The sequence below is a fragment of the Macrobrachium rosenbergii genome, chromosome 16, assembly GCF_040412425.1.
Source record: "Macrobrachium rosenbergii isolate ZJJX-2024 chromosome 16, ASM4041242v1, whole genome shotgun sequence".
Taxonomy (NCBI): domain Eukaryota; kingdom Metazoa; phylum Arthropoda; class Malacostraca; order Decapoda; family Palaemonidae; genus Macrobrachium; species Macrobrachium rosenbergii.
The window spans coordinates 47176441-47188130 of record NC_089756.1 but is presented as its reverse complement, the minus strand read 5'-3'; the positions used below and the strand labels follow the sequence as shown (position 1 = coordinate 47188130).

The following is an 11690-nucleotide window of genomic DNA, read 5'->3' as shown; positions in this document are numbered from 1 at the left end:
GGGGGCGGAGAGGGATATTCAGAAACCACAGACTGGAGGGACATTCAGCATTTAGTTGAGGGTTGGCATTTAACTCGGCATTTACAGGATAAAAATGAATGGCGAAAGATGTTTTTGTTTTCCAGTGATGACACACGTAAAATTAAGAGCAGTTTGCCAAAAAAACAGTAAGAAACAGTGTGTATATATATATATATATATATATATATATATATATATATATATATATATATATATATTATATACATACTGTATATGTTATATGTATGTATGTATAATTTATTTATATATATATATATATATATATATATATATATATATATATATATATATATATATATATATATATATATATACACATATACACATACATTAGGGTGTATCTGAGTCTCTAGTTACTACAGTTCCCACTAAGTTTGATAGTAGTATGATAATTAACTAAACTAAAATATTTCTCTGTATTTTAAAATCCTTTGATCACAGAATAGCGTGGGTTAAAAGCCAGATATATTTACGGTTCATCAAATACAAAACTATGGTGTTCAGCAGCCAAATCAAATATGTATTTGAGAAAGTATGTGTAGACAGTTCCAAACAGGTTCCCTCAAGCATCTATTCGCGAGGAATTTGGTGTCATGTATATATTATGCAAAGCCATCCGGTTCCTCGACAAAATTTCTATTATTTTCAGACAAGGAACTGTGAAATCAAGAAATGGGAGGACTCTGACAGTAAAATCGTAATTTTGCCTGAAAATAGGCATTGATACTTATAGAGGAAATTGAATGGAATATAAAATTTTGGCCAAAGGCCAAGCGCTGGGACCCCTAAGGTCATTCAGGCCTGAAACAGAAACTGACAGGGATGAAAGGGGTTGCGGCTACGGGCCGACCCTGAAAAGAACCTAAGTAATACACACAGCGCACCACGTGAGGTGCACTGACAGCACTACCCGCTACGGAGTCGAGAGATGGACTTCCCCATGAAACTCAAGTGCGTGATCTTTCAGCTTTGACTTCGTGTTCGTATCTCTAGTAATCTTGGCAATTATATTTTAAAATGGGAACTGCAACAGATATTACCATTTTTAGTTTTCGGTAAAAGAAAACTATTGAGGCAGCTTTGTCTGTCCTTCCGCACTTTTTCTGTCCGTCCTCAGATCTTAAAAACTACTGAGGCTAGGGGGCTGCAAATTGGTATGATGATCATCCACCTTCAATCATCAAACATAGCAAATTGCAGCCCTCTAGCCTTAGTAGTTTTAATTTTACTTAAGGTTAAATTTAGCAATACTCGTGCGTCTGTCAACGATACAGGGCAGACCATCACCGGGCCATGGTTAAAGATTCATGGGCCGCGGCTCATGAGCATTATACCGAGACCACCGAAAGATAGATCTATTTTCGGTGGCCTTGATTATACGATGTGCAGAACACTCGATTGCGCCGAAGAAACCTCGACGCATTTTTTACTTGTTTTTCATAGGGACAATTTTTTTGAAAGATCACGAAAACTAAAAGTATCTCCAAAGATAATATTCAAAAGTAATAAAATTGCTTTCACTTTCACTTGTGCTGCGTTCCTATTTAACTCGTTTCAATTAGCTTCACGTTATTTGTACACTCATGTTATTGAAGATGTTATCAAATGGTCCATTCATGTCTTTGTATCGCAGTACATTAGAAATCGTTAAGCTATAAACTCATTGAAAAAACAACTCACTTCAAACATGATTAATAGCTTTTTTACGAGGAATCAAAGACGGTTTTAGTAAGCTATATGTATATACCTTCATCGTGAACATTTCTAGAACATTTATAGCTAATTTTGTCTAGGCAATATAGGGCATTTTATCAGTATGCAATAAACTTAACCATGGAAATGCAACTTTAATTATCTCTGCGACCTAGGGACTGGACATAAATTACGTTTGATATGAGATTTTCCTTAATGACTTGGTGTTATTCCTAGCAGCTAGATGGCAAGTGGTGAGGTTACAATCAACGTAAAAATAGGGTTTTCCTCTTTTTCATCAAGGATTGAGCCTTTTTATTCACACAAGAACGACGCCGTGTTGCCTTCGCATGTTTAATGCTGGTTTTCTGGCCTCTATGAACGATGCTTATGCTATTATTCTACAAGTATTTTTTTATGATTATTCTCTCTGCAGTTAATTTCAACGGCATCACGGCATTAAAGGAGTATACCAATTCAGGTTCTGTGTTTCAACGGGCAGAAAAACCAATACACACATCTGCGCAAAGGTGTAGTAAATATCCTAAAAACTGCGTGGGCATTTTCAATAACAAATCTAACCCAACCTGAGCATAAGGAAACTGAATGACCACATTCGGCTTAATAAGTGACGACCTTCATCATTTTTAAATCTCACACTTAAAAGTGGGAGATTAATATTTTCAATCTGCCAGACACCTATTTAAAAAAAAGGATTCCGCTTTTGAAAAAACGCGGAATCGCTTTTGTATCATGATTTTTAATTAGCCTAAATGCCCAAGTTTCAGGCTTAATGATAAAATTTGGGCTTAATTCCCACTGAGAACTTAAAATAAAGAAAAAATAAAGTTAGAAATGCTTTTCTTTAATGCAAAAACCAAATAATACAGATCCAACAATATGGTGTGCTCTAGAATAAAAAGAATATGCGAAATAACAAAACAATCAACTATCCAGTTTCATTCTTCATTGGGCACCTTCCTGTGAAATTTCCAATTTGTTTTAGTCTGACCAATTTCCCCAATACAAAATAGCCTTTGGGACGAAATTTACATAAAAACGCTGTTCCCTTTTCTATCGCTTTGCCAATACTTTGTTCCACCATACAGAAATGTTTGTACTGTCGTTATAGGAAAAGCGGATAAATAACTCCGATGAATGTTTTATTTAGTAACCGATGCCTTCAAGGGCAATGTTAACGTTCATAGTTCTAAAGTACATTGCAAAATTATGGATAAGTTGGTAAAACAGGTTAAAGCAAGAGTTCAAATAAAGCTGAGGCAGACTGGGTCCACGCAGAAAAAAATTTTGTCAATTAAGGCCAAACCTTCAGATTTATTTAGTCATCATTAGCTTTTGGTGGATATCGATGAAGATTAGAAATTTTGTCCCCGTGGAAAATTTCAGTCTGATCTTCTGTAAAGTGAGATCGTTGAATTGCCTTGCAGAGGTATATCTTCTACTTAGGGATCATGTTTTGTACCACTGTTGATTTGCAGAAGATATACCTCTGCAAGGCAAGTCAACGATCTCACTTTACAGAAGATCAGAATTAAATTTTCCCTGGGGACAAAATTTCTAATCTTCATCGATATCCACCAAAAGCTGCTCATCTGGAGGGGTCCCTCAATAAGTGTTCTTTACTAAGGCATTCCACTATCCATTCATTCGCTCTCGAATGAACACACAAACACACACACACACACACACTGGCATAAAACATTAATTCCTCCCATCCTCCCTCCCAGAGGTAGTGCCAAAGGATAAAACAAGAAGTCAATCTATCTTGAAACAGATAATAAAGACTGAAGCAATTGATGGGTACTGGAACAGACCACAGGACTGAAAAAGTGATTAACCCTGAAATATTTAAGGCATAAACACGACGATTTGGAATAGATGATGGATCCTAAAGTAGATGTAGGCCCTGAAATACATAACCCCAGAAACAAACAGATTAGGATAAAAATTGAATTTCCTGAAACAATTCAGGAGTTTTAATAGAGAATGCATCTACATGCGCGAAGTGTTCAGGGGCCAAGAGAAAACAAATGAAAGTTTTTGAGGCATCATTAACAAATGGTGATACTGAAATGAGTTATGGTAATGGATATTGTTTTATTCATTCATCCACTTCTTTAATACTGTCAGAAACCCATGTGATGAGAAGAGAGAAAACATTTGTGGGGAGGAGGTGAGGCAGATGGAGGTGCCGGGTGGGACAGCGAGAGGAAAACCGAAGCGAAGGTGGATGGATGTTGCTGAAGATGATCTAAGAGACAAACAACTGTCAGAGGATTGATTGATTAATTGTGGGTTATCTGGCGTCACAACTACCAGGGTCACCGACGCCGAATACTAAATGTGATCAGAGGACGATGATCAGGAGGACGATGTTCAGATACACGACCCCACATAGAAGTGGGTGGAGAGCAAGGAGGAGGAATGTTCTGTCAGAGTTACATGGCTAATCCTCTCCCCCCCTTACAGGATAGAAGTTGGGTGGGGGAGAGTACCAGCAGCAGTTCGACTTTGTTTCTTGGGCCTTTGAGAGAATGAACTGAAGAAAGAGAACCTTGTCAGCAGCAGTGGCCCCGTGTCCCGAGACGGCAGCAGGACGTCGTGATAATACGGCCTGTTGTCGTTAGTTGGTGGAGCTGGTGGCTTTTTTTTTGTATCGACTGCTGCTGGTACTTCTTTTTTTATATAAAGTAATACTGCTTTATTTTTGTGTTTTTGAGAGCTCATTTTGTTATGGTTTTCTTTATTTAAGATTATTAAGTTTAATATTAATAAATCTATTTTTATAACCATTTCCTGTATTTTTGTTATTCTCCTTCTTTTGGAGTGGGGACAGCCCCAATATTTTTTCCATCTATAAAACTGTGTTTTTCTTTGCCGAAAACCTGTTCTTAACAGAGTTGTGTGTGAGAGAATTTCAGGACAGTCACCTCTTTGGAGAGAGAGAGAGAGAGAGAGAGAGAGAGAGAGAGAGAGAGAGAGAGAGAGAGAGAGACTTTGTGTGTTTCCAATATAATTTTCACGCTATAAGGCTAATTGTCTCACGTAAAGTTCTAAAGATTACCAAGGATTCGAACCATTTTAAACCTGATTTATTATACAATGCACTGAACCAGACAGAAGGGGGCCCATGAATAAACTGTAATTTTAATAAACTGCCTTTCATAACATACACCAATACAGAAGAAATACAATGAAACCACAGGAAGAATGTTCATAATTGTTATTCCTAAAATAAGCCTATTCTTTCATTAATGTAAAGCCTTCATATTCTCAAACTTTTTTTATTCATTTATGACCTGTCACTCACTGATCAATTTACTGAGAGACTTATTCCTGGCATGGAATGCGTTTTCCCCTTATGTCCTCAATATTAAGAATATCTCCCCTTTACCTATCTGTAGCCTCCCCTCAGATGCGTCTTCTGCTGAGGGGGAACACTAAATAGTGATGACCATTACCATATTAAATTCCTTGATGGCAGGGTTTGCTAAAATAGTTCCGCCATTTTGTCATTTTAATGTAATTTTTTTTACACTGAAGAAATCAGAACCTTATTCATATACAACAGAATTGTACATTTAGTTTGCAGTGTGATCTTAAATCGTTGGAGTAATAAATAACAAAATGATTGACTTAAAGATATACACAGTGAATACAAACTTCCCTATTTTTTATTGTTCTGTACTACCTGTATAATTAATAAAACCTTGAGGACTTACATTTAAAAAATAAAATTATCCATGAACATGAATCTCCAACAAAAATCGCACTGTATTCATTAGCTATTAACGAACAAACAATGATAAAAATGGATAAAATAAAAAATAACCCTACGAACACTATTCCTATCTTGATCAAAGTTGACAGCAAGGTTATGTATGGCCATTTATCTTTAAAAAAAAACAGAACTGTAAAAAAATGCATAAATAATGCAAATATTTTTGTTTCATGACGGCGAATACCACATATAATAAAATAGATTGAAAAAATACGAGCAAGGTACAGACGTCTAAAACAAATATCCAAAATTATGCTAACCTTTCCTTTCCACTGCAAAAAAAAAAAGACAATAACACGTAGCCAGCACGTTAATTTGACATTATCTCCTCCAAATTCACAAAGAACGTCGATTCCATGTCATCATTCAGGCAAGCTGAACCGAAATTCACGACAAGGCAAGACACGAAATCAAATCCGAAGCCTTTGGCCACCCCTTAAATTACGACCTCACTCACATCATAAAAAGCTGTTATCTACCGCTAGGCCCCTTTGCATGTCTTGGTCATGCATCGTGATGTCGATGGCCTTTGCTGCTGCAACTACTCTGGTCTATACCCGTGATTCAACCGATGTATCACAATTTTGCCCTTTCGCCTCTTAAGCAGAAATAGCGGACAAACGGAAGATATTTTTTTCTTCGGCTTCTCTATTTTACCACAGCTTAACTTCTCTTTCGGGACTAGAACCAATTTTTTCAATAACTTTTCTTCCTAAATAGAACCGATTTTTTTAATAAATTTTCTTCCTAACTAGAACCAAATTTTAAATTATATTTTCCTTCTGACTAGAACCAATTTTTTCAATAAATTTCCTTCCTAACTGGAACCAAATTTTTAACTATATTTTCCTTCTGACTAGAACCAATTTTTTCAATAAAATTCCTTCCTAACTAAAACCAAATTTTAAATTATATTTCCCTTCTGGCTAGAACCAACTTTTTCAATAAATTTCCTTCCTAACTAGAACCAAATTTTAAACTATATTTTCCTTCTGACTAGAACCAATTTTTTTCAATAAATTTTCTTCATAACTAAAACGAATTTTTAAATTATATTTTCCTTTCACTAGAACCAATTTTTTCAATAAATTTTCTTCATAACTAGAACCAATTTTAAAATTATATTTTCCTTCTAACTACATTCAATTTTTTTCATTAAATTTACTTACTGACTTCGGGAAAAAAAAAAGACTAAAAATGAAAGCTCAATATAAAATCCATCAAAGTGTTCTGTCAGAGTCCTTGGACGTGTTCCCGCTGAGAAATATGTTCTATCAATCTTCGAGTATCTGCTAATTACCCTTGGAACAGTACTCCATCATCGCACAGACATCCCTGGGAAAACCGCTTCTTCCCAACTCTCCTTAGAACACGCACTTCAACCACCCACTGCCAAGGGAACACTGTTTTATCCATACTCGAACGGCGATCCAATTATTTTAGCTCTATGCATCCCCAGACGAACACCAGGTTGTCCCCAGACTTCTTTCCCCATACATAAGCTACCTCATGCAGTGTGCTTTTTTTTTTAACCCACTATAACCAATATTCAAGGTTCTTTGTAATATCCTTTCGTTACCAGAAGGATTGCTTTCCGTCTCTGAAATCTCATCCATTCACTTCTCCTAAGGAAAAGATAGCAATATACATCAGCAAGCGAATTAAAATGGCTTGGCTTGAAGATTTATAAAAAACACATAATGTTATGACGTCCCTTGAAAGATTTTCTCTCGTATACACATACATACATACAGAAACAAACATATAATACAGAAATATATACATAATATATATTTGCAATTCAAGTACAGAATGATATAAACAAGTAAAAGGGCAGCAAATCCAATTTTTTGGTCATTGTGAATTTCATATCGCCTACAATAAGGAGAATGTTGTCTATCTTGTTTCCTGGCACTCTGCTGGCGTGAAAAATAAGTGTGACAGCAGTTGGCTCCAGAAGAAAGGGCAAGTGCGCCCATTCATGCAGGAGTTCCTTCCTACGGGCTGTGTAATCCTTCACTAAGGCTCTCCTCTGCCTCCGGACGCTCTGCGTTAGTACTCTTACCCATTAATGTGGAGATTTTAAGGGACAAAAAGATTAGCGCAACTGAAAAGAAGAATCATTGTTTCATTGATGGTTTGCTCTTGTGGAGAGAATGGATTTTAGGCCAAAGGCCAAGCACTGGGACCTATGATGACATTCAGCGCTGAAATGGAAACTGGCAGTAAAATGGTTTGCAAGGTGTAACAGGAGGAAAACCTCGCAGTTGTACTGTGAATCAATTGTTAGGAAAGGGTGGAAAGTAAGATGGAAGAGAACATGAACTGAGGTACAGAAAAAGTAATGAAAATAGTTGCAGCTAGGGGCCGAAGGGACGCTGCAAAGAAACTTAAGTAATGGCTACAGCGCACCGCACGACGTGCACTGACGACATTACCTCCCTACGGAGGGAAGGAATGGAGGATGATAGGCTGAAGCTCTAGGAGGAAAAAGGAGAGGAAGATCTAAAGAGTGCTTAACCGATGGCATTGAGAAGTATTGGAACAGAAGGGCTTTCATGCACATGAACATAGAACTATCAATGAGCCTTCAGTTCCTGTAATAGGGGTGCAATGAACCTTCAGTTCCTGTAATAGGGGTGCAATGAACCTTCAGTTCCTGTAATAGGGGTGCAATGAACCTTCAGTTCCTGTAATAGGGGTGCAATGAGCCTTCAGTTCCTGTAATAGGGGTGCAATGAGCCTTCAGTTCCTGTAATAGGAGTGCAATGAGCCTTCAGTTCCTGTAATACAGGTGCAATGAACCTTCAGTTCCTGTAATAGGGGTGCAATGAGCCTTCGGTTCCTGTAATAGGGGTGCAATGAGTCTTCAGTTCCTCTAATAGGGGTGCGTCCTATATTCCGCAATTAAAGGATGAAAGTCGCAGTGACTGTCTTGTCTCCTCCTTGAAGGCAGCACCTACGGTTTATATACTGTGTATATATATATATATATATATATATATATATATATATATATATATATATATATATATATATATATATATATATATATATATATATATATATATATATATATATATATATATATATATATATATATATATATATATGTGTGTGTGTGTGTGTGTGTGTGTCGCTAAAACTCTTTTATCATTTTACTTTAATCAGTAAAATACATATACAAATGCAAGTGAACAATCTAATAAATTGAGACACATAAAGTCAGGAAGGTCGGGCAAGCGTCTGAAAATAAAGGAAACCAATCCCGTAATAATTCCAACGGATACACAGGCCTTCACATAAGCAGTATCCTTGAGAAGACTAAAGGAGAAAAGGAACTAAGAAATTTGTAACCTTCGCCGCTCATTAAAAACTTGAAAATAACTGTGAACTCAAAAGCCGAAGTATCATTCGAAAAGACATTATTATATGATAACATCCTTTCGATCACAAAAGCTTCTAAATTTACAATGACACAGAAACGCCTCCCGTCCCCTCAGGCAGCTAAAGCAGTCAGGCAACGAAAGAAAGGGGAAAAGATAAAGGGAGATTGAACAGGGAGATAATCAGTTCCCTCTCACAAGCGTGGGAGAGGATTCCAGCACCGGCCGTATGTCCAAAGGATTAGGGGCGGGAGGGGAAAGCGAGCGAGCGAGCGATCTAGAGACGCGTAACTCTTCTCTCTCCTGAGGGGGAAATGCGATAGCCTTATTTTAGTGCCAAGTTTCAATAGCTAATGAAGACGGATACGCATCGTGAAGACAAACGGGGAATTCCATTAGAGTCTCAGCTTCTTGGAAATAGATCAAACGGACTTGAGGAGAGCAAAATAAAACCACTATATAAAGCATTATAAATGAAATAAAAAATGACAACAGAAAAAATAAAAACTGTTTTATTTTTGTGTAAAACTCGCGAAATTCACAAATCAGGTCATCCGAACACATAAAGGAAGAGCAACAGAACCCACTGTCAATGTCGTAACTTGCAGTGGGTGTCAACTATATACCTAGAAGAAGAGGGAGCGAAACAACTAGAATTACTTGAGAGGTGACCTAGTGATCGGAACCTTTGACATGTGAGATACTATCATCATTATTCAACTGAAGTAGCCACAATGGTCTCTTAACTTCTCGACTTTCTAACATTTTTGGGACACTTATCATTACAAGCCTTCCTTCATTTGAGGGGGAAATAAATGTAGAAGACTACTTTCCTAAGCAAAAATAGTTATAGCAAGCGTCAAGCAAATCTACCGTGTGTGGGGGTGTGGGGGGTTCGAATCCAACTTCGGAAGAAAGGACTTCATTTTTTACTCACTCGGACTCAAGGCTGTAATGTTAAGCACATTAAAAAAATGTGATGATATCCTGAGGAGATCATTGTTGCTATTGAAAATGCCTAATTTGTCAAGTCATTCTCTCTCTCTCTCTCTCTCTCTCTCTCACACACACACACACACACACACACACACACACACACACACACACACACATGCGCGCGTTCGGGTCAATCTGGTAAATGAGTAAGTTATTATGTTGAAAACGAAATTAATCGCCACGTTACAGTGAACCGAAGATACAAATATATCTTAATACTAATGTGAGAATCTAGGCGATATTAGACTACCCCAAGTGAACAGTAAAAATTTACCAAGACACCATAAATACTGCAAGAATGGAATAGAATATAAAATTTGGGCCAAAGGCCAAGCACTGGAACCTATAAGGTCATTTAGAGCTGAAACGGAAATTGGCAGTAAAAGGTTTTAAATGGGTGACTGGAAGAAAACCTCCGTGGCACTATGAATCAATTGTTAGGAAAGGGCGGAGAGTAACATGGAAGGAAGAGTATATGAAAGGAGGTACAGTAAAAGGAATGAAAGGGGTTGCAGCTAGGGACTGGAGGCAGGCTGCAAAGAACCGTAAGTAGTCATGCGGTGCACTAACGACATTATCCCCCGACGGGGTAAATACTACAAGTACGAGTATAAGACAAGTACTAGCTTTAAAATCCTACAAAAAAGAAAAGTTGGATTTATATAGTAGCAATACAAATGCTGATGAAAAAAAAACCTATTAACTCTCATAACACTCAAAGATTTAGTATATTTAATGAAATATCAAACAAAGTGAGTCATTACAAAAAAAAAATAGTTTCTCTTTCGACGTTTTCTTTTATGACTCGGACACCATTTTCTTTACCACTTAATCATTTTACGAATACAAGGGAAACTTTCAAAAACTCATAAACAGAGAGAGAGAGAGAGAGAGAGAGAGAGAGAGAGAGAGAGAGAGAGAGAGAGAGAGAGAACGAAAAATCATGATCGAAGTTACATTATGCAGTTGAGTATACCTTAGTTTAACCAGACCACTGAGCTGATTAACAGCTCTCCTAGGGCTGGCCCGAAGGATTAGATTTATTTTACGTGGCTAAGAACCAACTAGTTACCTAGCAACGGGACCTACAGCTTATTGTGGAATCCGAACCACATTATGACGAGAAATGAATTTCTATCACCAGAAATAAATTCCTCTAATTCTTCACTGGCCGGTCGGATAGTCGAACGCTGGGCCAACAGCGTGCTAGCCGAGAGCTCTACCCACCCCTCCTAAATTATACAGTAAAACTATAACGATTTCATCAGCATAGTTACAGTAAGTATCTAACCAGAAAATTATAACCAAACCCTACTTTACACAGAGGCTTACTTCATATTATCATTGCCTTATTTCATTCACTAAATACAACCTAGAAGAAAAAGATCCTATGTGAACTTTCACGCATACCTTCCAATGTTACATGACACGTTGGAGAGGCTTGAAAATACCAAATAAATAAACAAATAAGACTTGAAACAATAAAAAAAAAATATATACAAACCATACAATACTCGAGTTTCAAAACCAGTTATTTTTTTCCACCAACACAAGAGCTGTAAAACCTACAAAAAAAATAAAAAATCACCTGTTACACTACAGGTAGAAACGTATCACTTTTTACGACTCCTCCACATTTTAAAATCAACCTGAGCTGCAACGCTAAATTCATCCGCGACAATGTTATTAATTTTAACAAGTTCTCAGAGCATCTAGCTAGGTTATTTTTAGAGCGGTTTTCCATTTCAGTTGAATATATCCAATTTCAATAT

The 11690-nt window shown here is 37.0% G+C and overlaps 1 protein-coding gene across 1 annotated transcript in view; it reads right to left on the bottom strand.

Annotated features, from left to right (window-relative positions):
* The window catches only part of LOC136847412 (uncharacterized), a 654742-nt gene that overhangs the window by 616931 nt on the left and 26121 nt on the right, over window positions 1–11690 (bottom strand). The window lies entirely within an intron of this gene.